Raw genomic sequence first — 16,019 nt, forward strand, 5'->3', positions numbered from 1 at the left:
TTATATTCAACATTGATTTAACACTCTGTGACACTAAACAAAACCTGCATTATTTCTACATTTTTCACATTTTGGGGGGTTTGAATTCCAGCATTCAGAGAATAATTAATGTCAGGAAGTTGCCCAAGCAAGGCTATACTCTACAGTAAATAATACCTCCTAATTAACACTGTTGCGAATTGGTGACTAAGTAGCTGATTAACATGCATAGCAGGAATTGAGGTTAAACGTAATGAATTGTATGAAGGCATGTGTTGTGTAACCTGCCTTCTTGAAATGTTTCAAACATCGTGTCTGTTCCCATTCGCTATATTTTGTTGACATCCGGTGAGCTACACCCTGAAGCCCAGTAGTTCTGCAAAGAACCTGCTAAGGCAGACATGAAGTTCCCTTTTGCATTAACCCTAGGAAAAGCGCTGTGCAGTCCTGCAGGCTGTTCCAGTACCAGTTCCTGGAACCTCACCCAGGTGAGCCCGACAGAGTGCCCAGGCACTACCAGGGTCTCTTCGTGTACCTGAGACTGTATCGTGAAGGCAGCCTCTAAAGCACACTGCTCCGCCGTTTTAACCCATAGCTTGCTTCTGTTGATCACATGATGGACTGTCTAGACTGCAAGAAGGGGATGTTTTGCACATTGTTTACTGACTGTCTTTGCACTGTGTACAAGAAAGAAAAAAAAATCTAAAAAAAAAGAAGTACAAAATCCCATCTACCATCTTTCCCCAAAGGTAATGGGGAATAGCTCTCTTGGCTGCAGAACCGCTCAAACTCTACAATGATGCAAAGACTCCTGTTGGTGAACTGGCTTGGATAGAGAGCTCTGACGTCACCCAAAACATTGTAAAACAAAACTTCCTTTAACAATTAAGGTTTGGAGAGGTCTGTGACTCAAAAGGAAATTTTTGTGACAGATTGATATTGGTTCCGTAGCCCGATTACACTGTCCTGGTAGTGCCATCTGCAGTAGGTGAGGTTGCCCAAATTTCTGTAAATTGTGTTTTTAAAATGAAATTAAGCCAGTATCTTCTCACAAGCATTCTATGTAAATAGACATCGGTTTAGAGTATAAACGTTGAGAGATCCATCTCTTCTAAATATGCATAGCTTTTTTGCTGCGATGGAGTCCTTCAACTCATAACCATAAACCATATATATAGATAAAGGGATGATAAAATGGTTTAAACTTCATTCATTACTGCAAAAATGGGCCCCTTGAATTATTTTTAGTGTCCCTTCATTGTAATTCAAGAAGAGATGAACAGCTTGGTTTCTTAATCCTGCCTGCACACAACCCTGTCTAACATGCTGTAGGTGTCCCTGCTGAGCAGGGAGGTTGGACTATATTATCTCCAGAGGTCTCTTCCACCCTTATTGATTCTGTGATTCTAATAATAGTGTCTTTGGGGGTCTATCTACATTATCAGCTGGAGCAGTACAAAAGGGGAAGGACCAAGCTGTGATTTGGTTTAGTCCAGTCTAGGACTATGTGTCCACATTGCATCTATGCAAGCAAAGGTATACACCAGATGCTAGTCACAGGTGCACACAGACCCTTAGTTAAGTGATAACTGCATGGATAACTATATCCAGATTGCAAGAAGGGCACCCTAAATGGCACCCATGTGCAGGACTTGAATCTTACTTCCACCAGCAGGGTCACTGCTTGAGGCATACCAAGGCTGTGCATAGCAAAAGGCTCAAAGAGTAGATGCAAAACAAAAGCACACCTAAAAGGAACACCTCAGCACACTGTATGGCTAGGTAGATGCACCTTTGTCATGTATTGCAACATGAAGTACACCACAGGCTTTTAAAACTGTTTGTGATGGCTGCTACTACTGCAAATGTCCCAAGACTTCAGCTGACATACAATTCTATAAAATAGAAAACTGCATGTTTCATAGAATCATAGAATCGGTCAGGTTGGAAGGACCTCTGGAAATCATCTAGTCCAGCCTCACTGCTCAAGCAGAACAGGGTTGCATCCAGGCGGGCCTTGAAGATCTCTCGAGAAGGAGACTCTACAACCTCTCTGGGCAACCTGTGCCAGTGCTCCGTCACTCTCACAGTGAAGAAATTCCCCCTCACGGTCAGGCAGAACTTCCTGTGCTTCAGTTTCTGCCCATTGCCTCTTGTCCTGTCACATGGGACAACTGAAAAGAGTTTGGCCCTGTCCTCTTGACACCCTCCCTTCAGGTACTGGTACACATTGATAAGATCCCCCCTCAGGCTTCTCTTCCACAGGCTGAAGAGGCCCAGCTCTCACAGCTGTTCCTCATTGGGCAGGTGCTCCAGCCCTCTGATCATCTTTGTAGCCCTACGCTGGACTCTCCCCAGGAGCTCCATGTCTCTCTTGTAGAGGGGAGCCCAGAACTGGACACAGTACTCGAGATGAGGCCTCCCCAGGGCTGAGTAGAGGGGCAGGATCACCTCCCTGCACCTGCTGGCAACACTCTTCCTAAGGCACCCCAGGAGACCATTGGCCTTCCTGGCCACAAGGGCACATTGGTGGCTCATAGTCAATTTGTCATCCACCAGCACTCCCACGTCCTTCTCTGCAGAGCTGCTCTCCAGAAGGTCAGCCCCCAGCTTGTCCTGGTGCCTAGCGTTATTTTTTCCCTAGGTGCAGGACTCTGCCCTTGCCCTTATTGAACCTCATGAGGTTCCTCTCCATCCAACTCTCCAGCCTGTCCAGGTCTCTCTGAATGGCAGCACAGCCCTCTGGTGTGTCAGCCACTCCTCCCAGCTTGGTATCATCAGCAAACTTGCTGAGGAGGCACTCTGTCCCCTCATCCAGGTCATTGATGAAGAAGTTGAACAGGATGGGACCCAGTACTGAGCCCTGGGGGATGCCACTAGCCACAGACCTCCAACTAGACTCCATGTCACTGACGACGACCCTCTGAGCTCTGCCTTTCAGCCAGTTCTCAATCCACCTTACTGTCCACTCGTCTAACCCACACTTCCTGAGCTTATCTAGGAGGATGTTATGGGAGACAGTGTCAAAAGCCTTGCTGAAGTCAAAGGACACAATGTCCACTGCTCTGCCCTCATCTACCCAGCCAGTCACTCCATCATAGAAGGCTATCAGATTGGTCAAGCAGGATTTCCTCTTGGTGAATCCATGCTGGCTACTCCTGATCACCTTCTTTTCCTCTGTATGTCTGGAGATGACATCCAGAAAGAGCTGTTTCATCACCTTTGCAGGGATGGAGGTGAGGCTGACTGGCCGATAGTTGCCTGGGTCCTCCTTCTTGCCCTTTTTGAAGACTGGAGTGACATTGGCTTTCTTCCAGTCCTCAGGCACCTCTCCAGTTCTCCAGGACCTTTCAAAGATGATGGAGAGTGGCCTGGCAACAACATCTGCCAGCTCCCTCAGTATCTGTGGATGCATCCTATCTGGGCCCATGGATTTGTGGATGTCTAACCTGCCCAGGAGGTCTCTAATCCTTTCCTCCTCAACCAAAGGAAAGTCTTCCCTTCTCTGGACTTTCTCCCTGATGTCCAGGGAGTTTCATGTGTCTACAGCTTTTCAGTCTGTAAAGTACACAAGTTTTTAGTGTATTACTAGAGTATATTACTCGATCCAGTAATAATGAGGTAATCTGAATAATGAATATGTCCACAGATGGTTTTTCATGACATCAAAAGAATCAAACAGTAAACATTCTCCAGCAGTCACTTTATCCTGTATCACTTTCTCAGTGTGTTAAACATACAAGGTAGCATATATTCTTTCACGACACCTATCAACCTGTTTTTCTTCTGGTAGCTTACTGACCCCCTAGATAAAATATTCTGTTCTCTTGGCTATTACACAGTTGCTCCTAACATGTAAGAGGAACTTCCATGATTTCAGCTGTGTGACCCTCTCTCCCATGACCCTGTAGTTATTAATAAGCTGCATTATTAGTAATGTTTATTTGCTACTGATGGGTTAACGCAGCTACTTAAAGCAATTGAAAAGTACATATTTCTACTCAGCGCTCATCATGAAGCAAATGATTTATCATAGCATTTCACTGTACAGAGTTTTTTAAATGCTTTTTAATACAGCGTTTATAAAAAATATATATTGATCTAATCTAAAGCTCATTCATGTCAAAGCACAAACTCTATTCAGTATATTTTTGGTTTATTTATACTGTTAAGAAGAGACATGGGATTATCCCTTTTCTTTTCTCTTGCACTCCCTTGACAAATCCATTCAAAGAATATCTTTTGGAATAATCTTTTCCCACTGCCAATGTTTGTGTTAAATTTTTGGAGGGTAAAAGATCTGCAATGCATATGTAGAACTCTAATAGTTTCTCTTTTTTTCTTTTGCCTTCTGGCCTTTCTTCAGCTATTACTCTGATTATTCCTGATCATTAATCTATTATTAAAAAAACCAAGAGTCTAATGTGTTTAAACTGTTATTAGGCAATTGGGGACCGCTGTAACAGGAGCGTCCTGGGAGACTAAGACACCAGGCAGATGTCAGAACTTCAGAAAGCATTTATCTGTGCTCAACTACTATGCAATCAATCTGTTAACCACTAAGAATCAAGCATTAATCAACCATCAAGCTGTAGGAATATGGTGCTATGAGTCTCATGCTATGTTGTTAGCTTTGATGGCCACAGACTTTGCTCGTTTTAGTCCCTGAGACTGCGCTGATCGGGCTCAAGAGCTGAAGTGGGTGTCATCTCTCTTCCCCAAGCACTGTTACAGAATCATGGCCAGAGATCATCAGGGCACAGATCTCACCTGTAAGAGGCTTATGGCAATTTATAAAGTCTTAAAATCTACCTCATCACTGAAGTATTGGTTAAAAAGTAGAGTATTGTGCAATGAGCAGGAAAGAACTACTGTGTACTGCAGTAAGGGATGTCATGGAGAGCTGGGCTGCTGAAGCTTCTTAGGGCACTGCCACTCTCACAGCTCGTCCTGTGAAGCCAGTTGCCGACTAGCTAGCAGGCTGCTATGCACCTAAATTTGGATTTGTCAAAAGTAATAGATGGCCTCACTTCCTGTTGTTTCACTGTGTCATGTATGTTCTACTGTCTACCTTTGGGATACTATTTCCTTGATGCTTTTTCCTTTTGAGATTTCCTTCTGACTTTCTGAGATGCTATATGTAGGAGATGGCTTCTAGATTGGTCTAGCAATTTTTTAGTACTAGTTCAAGTGCAAATTATCTTTTCAAGTATGTTTTGTTTGTTTTGTAAATATAAGTACTCTAATTACTCACACACTTCTAGATAATAAACTATATGTCTTGCATAGAATTTTTAAACCGATCTTAGGAACATGGTAGAAAAGCATATCCTTTCTGTAAACTGTAGTTTGGTTTGAAAGCTCTGTAGGAAGATTTTCAGTCTCTCTAAAATGATACTTGACTTCTCCTGATGGGGAACACATTTTAGACTCCTACCTGAGCTCACGCAAAGCAGGAATACTTGCTCATTTAAGCATGTCATTTAAATTAAGTGCCCCCCTCATTTCTACTTGTTGGGAGTAAGTGCTGTGGATATAGGGAAACTCCCTGAACACTTCTTGATTGTAATAAGTATGCAGTAAACCCGGTTTGTGAGCTGAGTGTTAGCATAAGACTGAACATGCATAGTTCCTCTAGCAGTTAAGCTAATGGAGTAACTCCATTCTGCATGGGTAAATAGCAGGTTGCCCTTTTCACCAGATGATGATCACCAAGCAGGTCAGATGTGGTTGCATGGATTTTTCTTATTTAATAGTAAAATCTGCTCCAGCTTCAAATGAGGATACTGAAAGAGAATTTATACTTGATTTAATTATTCTGTGTAGCTAGATGACACTGAGTGTTGACTATGTGCATGTGCCATAAAATGTAATGAGTTTGACTAAACGCTTTCAACCCTCTAAAAAGGACTGTGAGTCATTCACTCATATGGTATTACAAAAAGTTATATTGAGTCAATAAAAACAAGTAACATTGAAAGCAATACTACCTTGGATGCACTAATATTTTGTATTTTTAGTTTTGGATTTTGCAACCAAAATATATTTGTTCCTGGGGACAACTTTTCACTGGCACAAGACTGAACACCTAATTTCATTAGTCATTTTGTTTCTGTATGATACCGCTTATCCCTATCATCATTCCTTTATAAAATGAAAACAACAATGTGGTGTTTCCTGACTTCCTAATGTTAATGAGACAAAAAAATGTAGGCGTTAGTAAGATAGGAGCATGAGAAGAACTGCAAAAAGATTTGCCTTTCACACTCCCTCCATAGCCAAAGGGAATCAGCGCTAATTGCATGACCCGTACAATGATGCAGGTCTAACCAGTTGTCCTACTTAGCAATCAGGGAGAAACTTGCCCTGATTTCTGCCAAATTGTGGTGATCCTTGTAGCTATAGATATTTTCCTTACATCAGAAAGGTGTCAGAGACAGTGAGAACTGAAAGTTTAGTATTCAGAAATAGGAAAGTAAGCTTTAATGACCCAGTGCAGTAAAAGCTAGCAAAGATGGGTCTCAGGTAGTTGAAAAGGGATTTTCACTGATGAATTGTGGCCCTAAGAAGGGGAGAAACCTAATTTTATTGTGGATTGAGATGATACCTCCTCCTAGGTGGTTCATAGTAAACTATCCCATTCTTTCATGCTTTGGGGAAGCTAATTTCTCAAGGAAAGTCAAAATCAGTCACAGTATATAGTACCACAAATTCAACTGCCACATATGAGCCATTTGGTAGCATTAAGCTGAATTGCATCCTAAACCTTCAGTCCAAATCACACATCTCATTGGCTTCTTTCATGTGTTGGTCAGTGAGGCACTGATTTGGGTTAAGTCTGTTTAGGATTTATATGGGTTTTGTAATGCAAATAACAGCAATACTTCATAGTTAGGGAGCTTGTTCTTTTTGTTTTCATATTGATGAAAGTGTACAGATGGATGCCTATTACAAGCAAAGACACTATTAGACACTATTATTTGTTTTATTTGTTCTCAAAGATTGGGTTGTATACCTGAAGAGTTTCCAAAGAAAATATTTGAAATTTGGTTCATAATTTTTATCCCCAAATTTATTTGCAGCCAAGATTAAAGCTCTAGAATGATAGAAATGTGTTGCCAAAATCTGTCCCTTGATAAAAGTAAAAATCAAGTTCACTCATTCAGAAAGGACATCTTCATACATGAAGAAATGCAGTATAATGCAGTATTCTGTATTTCATTGTGTCATTTTTATATTACCCTCATAGGATTCATGACATCAATAATCCCAAAGGTAAAAATTTCAAAGTACTTCTCTGCTGTACAAGATTTTGCACTAATGCTTGTACTTCAGCTAAGACTAAAGACATCCCCTAGTGAGAAGCGTGTCATTTCTGTTCTCTAGTAATGACATCTGGAACAAAAGATTTACTTGAATAGCAAATGTTTGTAGACACAGTCTGCTATGGAACTTATCTTCCCTTAAATGAAAATTTTAACCATAAATACTGCATTTGGCTTCTGCTAGATCTAGTTTGTGCTTTTGCACTGGAAGCTAGGCTCTTCCCTTCACAAACCTGTGTTGTCAACTTTGCAGCTCCTGCTGTGTACACAAATTTGCAGTTATAAATCTCTACCCACTATAAACTCAAATAACGAACGAATTCCAGAACATGATAATTTAATAATTTCTTCTTTTATTGAAAGTTACGCCTGGGATAATACTACAAATAAAATTGTATTTTAGTTTCATGGTAGTTTTCTTCCTCATCTGTCCGTTTGCAGAGATGGAAAGTGTAATTACCTGCATACTTGCAAACAGAAGGTCCTTGCAGGCAAATGACTAGATTGCCCCAAGCTAGCTGCACTTTCAGAAGAAGAGCCCATATCCTTGACTCAGAATTCATTACTCATTCTTCAGACTTTATGGGAACTGCTAACTGTGTGTTCATACGCATTTCCAAAAGATTTCTTTTCATCCCATTGCTAGTCATCCACTCCTTAATGACCTTGAACATTAATATACTGGAAAATAATGAAAGTTTCAGTGGCATTAGCTGGCAGATTAAACTGAAGAAAAATACAGCTGCCAGATTTATTTCAGATTACCCTGAAAGTTATATATTATTTAAAAGAAAAGGAGAAATGTCAACACTGTATGTTCACTGCTAACCAAATAGAAACTGACTGTAATAATTACTGGGTGAACCAGCATAGGTATATTCTTACAGTTAGTGAGCATCAGCTTAATATTTATGAAATCAGTTAGTTTTTATTCCATTCATTTAAACTTTGACAATTCCCTCACCAGTTATATTTTCTGGCTGATGGGAAATCTGGAAGACAAGTGTTTTTTAATGCAGAGGTCATCGAAATGTTGAATGCTTCTGTTACTAAATCAGATTCTCATTCAGCACAGTGGCAGCACTGAAAAGCTATCACAAAAGACTTGGAGATCATAAATAGGAGAAGTATGAATTATCTGGGAGGTCAGTATAGCTTTTATGGTTCAACTGAAGGGTGGAATAATGCTCGAATTTGTGTTCCCATCATCTGTGAACCACTTACTTCTCTTTGCCATTTTTTTTTATCTGATTTGTATCTCATCAAAGCTGAGCTGGAATGGTGATAGAGGTAACCTTTCATAAAAAGATAATCTTTCATTGATCATAGTGGCAATAGCCTGGCTGTTTCAGATTTTAAGGGAACATATATGTGCTTCCCTTAGATTGTCAATCCAAAAAGATATAATAAGCTTATGTTTATTTCTCTGGTAACAGATACCAGACTACTTTAAAACGCACCACATTCAGGTGTGGGTATTCAGGGCTGGCTCTCCCACTTTCAGCTTAGATATATTTTGGGAATAGTTAACCTTTTGGAAAATAATACTAACATCACTGAAATTATGTCCTTTGATTTTAACAGTTAATATTATGGATTATATTCCTTTTCTAAAGCTTATATGTTGTAGTAGTAAAAGAACAACTGTTGATACCATTATCATGTATTTTTCCTGATCTAACTGGAGATTGTATCAATAGATTTTATTATGTTGTTCAAAATAAATCTTCAGCTTTTGCATAATACCATGCTGTTACAATTAATATCTGTTCTTAATCATTTTCGGTCCTTCTTATTAAAAATATAATACTCTGAATCTAGAAAAAATAATCTGATTAGTGATGTGATTCATTTCAAAGTCTCATTTTCAAATGGCACTAATAGGTAAAATAGAATGCTTGATTAGAGAAAATTCAAGTTGTATTGAATAAACCTCATAAAGAAATGGTATATAAACGAAGGGTGGAGAATAACGACTTTGGCCCTGACTTTCAAAATGTCACATGTCTAATTAATAAATAATGGATTTCCTTTGCTTTCAGAGCAGGGAAAATAATTCAATTTCATGAATATTTCACTGATAGCAAGAATGAGGAGCATTTCAACATAACTTCGGGAAATTCTGTTATACATGATAAAACTTCCAGTAGTTTAATTATCATACAATTAATCTTGGAGAAGAATTCAACAAAGACAAGGTAAGTTAGAAGCCCTTTTTCATGAAAAATGTCCTAGCATTTGCAGTCTCGGAAAGCCTTATGTACTGACTGCAGAAGACCGAAGAGATAATAGAGATTATTTGTAAGGTATCCATAAAACACTTGGAAGTCCTGATGAAGCTGCTGCTTGTGTCTTCCTTAGCTTTCTACCTCTTTGCCATCAGAAGTACCAGCACCTTTCTGACCTCCCTGGGTGAGCGCTGTAGCTTGGGGGTGTGCATAACTCCAGAGTGATTGCCGACTGTCTCAAAAAGCAAAGATGAAGTGTGGCTTACTATGGCAAATTTAAATTTATCTGCTTTTTCTTTAACTTGCATTTAATTTAGAGACAAGCAAATTTCTGAGTGCAAAGAAAGCCACTGATTATCTATACTAAGATGATAATGTCTCTCTTAATATCTGTATCACTGCCATGGATATGTGTGAGATCCTCTGATGTATTTTAAAAAGGAAATAACAAAGTATTCTTCAGAACATTAACGGTATGTGAGCGATTTTTGTCGATAAAGGCACTAGAAAAGTGCAGTGACTCCTTGTGTTGAAGGAAATTAACCTTTTAGGAGATCTGGACAGAAGTGCCAGGAGGATCTGGAGTCATCACAGAAGCATGTCAGGGTCTGGATATGAAACGGGCCGTTACCCTGGGAGTATGTGTCCCGCAAGCATGAACTTTCTCAGACATTTAGTAACACACCCCTATTTAGGGGTAGAGCTGGGTTTTTAAGTCTGCTGCAGGCATTGCAGTCGTTACCTTTCTGAGATGCATGGTAGTATTTGGGTTGTTACCAGGGAGAAATGTGGCATCTATAGAGAAGGGTTTTTCAGCTTATCGCGGTAGGTCAGTAGTGGTCATTTTTTAAATACCAAGGCCTCCACGCTGCAAGAGGAGAAAACAAAGAAGGCAGAAACGACGACATGCGCTGCCCGAGTTATTGCTGGGGTTCCCCTGGGTCAGTAAAGCTGTAGCGTAGTTAAACTATACCCTGGTGCGTCTTTCTTCCCTCGTGACTGGCACAATATCTTTTGATGCCGTAAGAGTAATGCAGCGTCAGTGAAAGAAAATGTCAGTCAGTATCACGGAACTTCCCAACAGAACTAAACAACTAGTAAACTAATATGTCAAGGAAAGAAATTCAACCTTTAATATACCTAGCAGAGCAAGAGCAAGTATTAATAATCCCTCTTTTATTAAAACTGACTGGAATGACGTGCTGAGATTAGCTCAATAGCTTTTTGTTATTGTTTCACAGTGAGGTGTCAAATATTTTGAGTGTAAGTAAAGGCTGATTATTTGACAGCCCTACTAAGGGTAACGTATACAAACCAACCAATTTTTATTTCTTCTTCCTTCTAAAATGACTTCCCCTTATGTTGACATCTATTCAGCAAAACTTACAGATTTATGAACTGAATTTGAGACTTTATTGCTTGAAGACCTTATCTGAAGAAGTGTGGCCTTTGCTCTTCTGTCTTTCTGGATTGTGTCTTCTCTTTGTATGCTTTTAGCAATCAGCACTATGAGGTTAGAGCTGACAGCAGGGCCCCCAGGACCTTCTCCCTTCCAGCTGGGTCCCCAGCTGGAGGGCACTGCAGCTCCCTTCCAAGCCCTGCCATCCGGTTTCCTTGCCCCTCTTTGAGGCTCAGGTCTTGTCCCAAGCTGCGGCCATAGTTATATAATTTTCCTGGGAGCTGGAAGGACTTCTAGGTCTACTGGTTTTGAAGTAACCTGATTTTTCCTCGTTAAGTCTAATATAACCCATAAATCCCCTGTTTAGTGTATCATGCCTAACCTTGAATTCTCTGCTTTTGCAGTGTCTTTTTCTCCTTTGGTTTAGTCTCTGTCTCTGTCCTCTGTTGCTAGCTCTTGTTGCTAGATTTCCCAGATGTACTGATAATAATATGCCAGCAATATTGTAAAATACATAGGAAATAGTATCCAATGTCTATCTTACTATAGTAATTCTCTTACAGGGCTGGTCTGCCCTCAGATGAAGAGTGTAGTCTAAATGTATACTTACCTGGAGAGGAAGATGAGAAGTCTGAGGTTTCTTCCTCAGCCAAATTTTTACCCTCTGTAATTTTGCTGAAAAGTGGGAAAAGGTTTATATCATATGACAATTTCATAAATCACAAGAAAACCATGTATGTTAAAGAGCCTCAAATAATAGCTATGTTATAATCTTGTTATTCTGTATTTTCCTGTATGCTGGACTGTTATCTCCTTTCCCTCCCCTTCCCTTCCTTTCCTTTCCTTTCCTTTCCCCTTCCCTTGCTCCAGCCTCTCCTCTCTTCCCTTTTCCTCCCCTCTTCTCTCTTTCTCTCCTTCTCCCTATCCTTTTTTTTTCTTTTTCAATTATTTGGCATTCTTTTCTGTATCACATTCACAATTAATAGCTTGCTTGTAACACTGATCAGAGAGCTTTCCAGAGAATACTTATGTAATGCTTCCAGTAATATTAAATTCTTCCATAATGTCTGTGATGAATGAGCTGATTAAACCATCTCCTTGTTTAATATAATTTATTAACTTTAAATGGAGAGAAGGAGGCCCCAGTATAAAGAGTCTATGGTAAGAAGAACACAGGAATGTGGCAATGAAATTAGGTAGTAGTGGGATGGAGAGGGTGGAGTTTGTTGTATTAAGATTTCTAAATATACACACAACAACGGATTCACAACTTGCGAATCTACATTTATCTATCAACGCTTCCTTCCCATCTGTTTCCCAATTTTCTCTTTTATCTCTTTTCCATCTGCTTTTGTATTTCTAAACAACATTCTTTGCCGTAAGACTGGTTCAGTTGCTGTCTGAGTTTGGAAAATAACTAGCTTTTAGACTTAATTTCAATCTAAATAATTCTGAGAGCATTCTAGGATAGGTACATGCAGTTGCATTAATGTATGGTGTTAGCTAAGTATGCATCACTCCTTTATAACGTCTAGAGGAAGATACTATGGCAAGTGACCGTGTTTTCCTGAAATGTTAGTTGTACATCATCCTGCAATTCTAAGATGACAGCCTGTGTAGTTGGCCAAAGTACATGTGTTTTTTTTTTCTCCTGAGATACTACAAAAGTATGTTGAGAACTCTAGTTTGAGCTCTCTTCAATCTTTATTGGAGTTGAAGGTTTAATTTTGTCTATAGTAAAGCGGGAATCTTATCTTTCCTCATGCGTCTCATTTTTTGTCTTTTTTTTTTAATAAAAACCTTTTCTTCAGCTCTCCTTATGTAAAGATTAGTAATAGCAGCCAACAGCCATAACAGCTAAACTGAGAGAATTGTCTGCGTCTTGACCTTTGTTCAACAGGAAGACAGTAGGTTAAAGTAAGACTTAAAACACTGTGATATGTTTAAATCCCTAGAGTCTTTATAGTCATGAGGAATCCAACATTATATAGAAATAAATTCCCATCTTAGATTTTATATTGTCAATCTTATTTCTAGAAAGACTGTTTCTTTCATTTTGTTATTTTATTTCAGTTTTACAGTTACTATTTTTCTTTATTCTGTTTTTTTCTCATCTCTTCTCATCTCTACCTGCAAAACCCCAAATCCCTGCATTAATTGTTTCCCTGAAGTAAGCAATTAAGGAAGAAAGAGATTATAATTACTTTGCTGATCTGCTTAACTGATGTTTTCTCTGTACAGACAACTTATATATTGACTAGGATCAAACCGCTGCCATTCGCACTGGTGGGGAAATTGCTACTGTACTGAAGAAAAGTCTCCTTGTGCCCCATGAGCAGTATCTACAGTCCTTCCTCTGTCCTGTACTATCCCTATTTTTCCCAATCTCTTCCATCTTTGAGATACACTAAGAACAAAACAAAGTATTAATCAACAATCCAGCATACAGCTCTTTTTTATATCTTTTTTTTCCTCTGATACATTTATAATATAGGGAACGTAGTACATCAACATGTATGTAAAAAGCCCAGGAGATTCTTCTGAACTTTTTCATTCTTCTCTAGGAAAAGGGTAGAAGTTATAGGTCACAACCTAAAGACAGTCTTAATTAAGGCTATTTTTAAAAGGAGTTTATATTAAAGGATTAGCTATCTATTTTGATTAACCATAGACTAGCCATGCGTTTTTTTTCATTATTTCTGAAGCTTTATACAACTTAACACATGCTTTTTGAATGACCTTGAAAACACAATGAATTTATTTGCTGCATCTTTAAGCTCTTTGTTCCTGAAGACTTACTGCAAACTTGGTCCACTGAAGACAATCAGTCTATTTGAGAAAGAAGACTTAATTCCCCTACTGCCAGAGAAATAGCAAGCTTCTTCAGGTTAGGGATGAAATGTGTGGCAGCAGCATAGCAAGTCTTAAGATATTTTTAGTTGCTAGTTAATGGAAAGTATACGTCCAAGACTGTCAAAATCAATGGTATCTTTTGTTTTAAGATTTACTTGTAATTTATTTGTAATTAAAATGTCCTGCTGGAAATGCTACCATGCTGCGTCTTTATTTCCTTTCTGAAAGCTTTACCAAAAAAACCCCCCAAACCCAGTATTATTTTGTCAAGTAGAATTTTATGCTCTCTTAGATAGATTTCAACCTAAACTTTATGAATAGCTAAAATGGTACAAAATGGAAGAAAGACAGACACACAGGCAGTTAAGAAGGCTAGTTCTATTTCTCCCTTATGATACAAAGCAATATAATTATATTCCATTACCAAAATGTCACTGTGCTCATACTCTCCGAATGATTCAGTAGCACCGTGGGCAGGATTCTTTCAGAGTGTTAGATAAGGCCTATTGATCGCTTGAACCTCCTCGAGAGTGTTTAAATGCTCCTTTAGAAGTGCCTAGCTCGCGCGGCTCCGCTCCGCAAAAGTGACCTTTGGTCTGCAAGAGCAGAGGAAAACAGTAGTTTTTCCACTATATTTCAGTTTAGTCTCTCCGTCAGCATTCTGAATTTGTGCCGTACGGGTTAAGGAATCTACAACTTTAGGGAAACCGCGCATGCTTGAGTTACGTAAGGGCACGTGATTATACAAGAGGTTGAGCAGGGTGAGTAAATAATACTTGAATCTCTTCTGTACTGTTTTTCAAATATTTCGGGTAATCAAATGGCAGCCTATATATTTGCTGGAAATCAGCTGTTAACTGGAATGCATTGCAAGGGTGTGGAAGTGGGCTAGAAAACAGGGGTTGCAATTGCTGCAGAAAATTTTTGATGATTTGGATTTGTTTATTCCAGGAAACCGAAACAAGATCTTAGCAAAACAAAATAGGGGAGAGAAAGGAGCTACCACCTGAGAACAGTAAAACACTTGAAAGAGGGACAGCATCATGCCAGAGTAACCAAGAGCGCAATAGTTTGTGCTGTACATATAAATATCGATCAATCCAGAAAAAATGACTCTAGCACTAGAGACTGTCCTTAATTCTGTCCTCTGTTTAAGAAGCCTTCTGAAAGCATTGATATTTTCAGAGAATTTATTTTTTTAAAAAAAATTCCCAGGTAGCTCTAATGAGTGTTGCCACGCGTAGTGATAGAACAACTCTGCTGACAGAAAAGCAAATGGTTTCCATGTAACGTGGATTCCTGGTTCTACAGTGCTCTGTGAAAAAAGTGGATTAGCTACAGTGTAGGTCAGCGTGGCATCAATTTGAGCAAACTAAAGCACAGATTCTTTCTCTCAGATCAGTCAAAACATCTGTGAAACTTCACAAATTAGAAATAATAGGGACAGGCAAATCTACTTGACACTGACAAAATAATCACTATTTTTTGTTGAGGTTCTCAATAGCTCATACATATGAAAATACTGTATGTGAGAATTTATAGGTGCATATAAAAGCTACACAGTGACTAAAGTATATACAAATTATATTTCTATCTTGTTAAAACTTCATGCATTAGTCAAAGCATCAGCTCAGAAACTTGACTTTCATTTTAGAAAGAGTAAATCACCTTTTCTCATCACAAGGGAGAAAAACAGCAAGTATTTCCTTTCTTCGGGTTGCTGATTTTGTGTTGAAAATGGGAACTGAGTTTTAGCCACCTACAGTAATAATGCCCTGATTTAATACTATTCCAAGTATGTCCTATTATCCCATAGATATGAGATAGGCTCATATAGAATAAGCCTAAGACTTACCTTTTCCCTTGGAATTACAGGTTTGTTTTTATGTCATAGAAAAGAGTCTTCTAGGCACTTGATGGAAAAACTTAAGAAGTCTTTCCATTTTTTTTTAATTTGGCAAATTATTCTTCCTGTTTTCCTCCTGAAGTAGTTTGTGCTTAAGCTTCTTTAGTATTTACTTATGGCTTAACAGTGTGAATTAATGTGAATAAATTATAAATTTTTGGATTTGCAAGAAATTCTCACAAATGATGACTATTATAATTTTAAGAGGGAATGAAGGATGTACCCTTACATCCTTCTCTCTATTTAATTAGAGTAGAACAGTCCTTTTACACAGGTGGAATACATCAGTTTGTATGACAATCACTTTTTTCTGGGTAGGATATCATATT

The 16,019-nt window shown here is 38.9% G+C and overlaps 1 protein-coding gene across 10 annotated transcripts in view; it reads left to right on the forward strand.

Annotated features, from left to right (window-relative positions):
• The window catches only part of DMD (dystrophin), a 1,316,389-nt gene that overhangs the window by 379,833 nt on the left and 920,537 nt on the right, over positions 1–16,019 (forward strand). The window lies entirely within an intron of this gene.

Source organism: Rhea pennata, chromosome 1 (genome assembly GCF_028389875.1).
Source record: "Rhea pennata isolate bPtePen1 chromosome 1, bPtePen1.pri, whole genome shotgun sequence".
NCBI classification, from domain to species: Eukaryota; Metazoa; Chordata; class Aves; order Rheiformes; family Rheidae; genus Rhea; species Rhea pennata.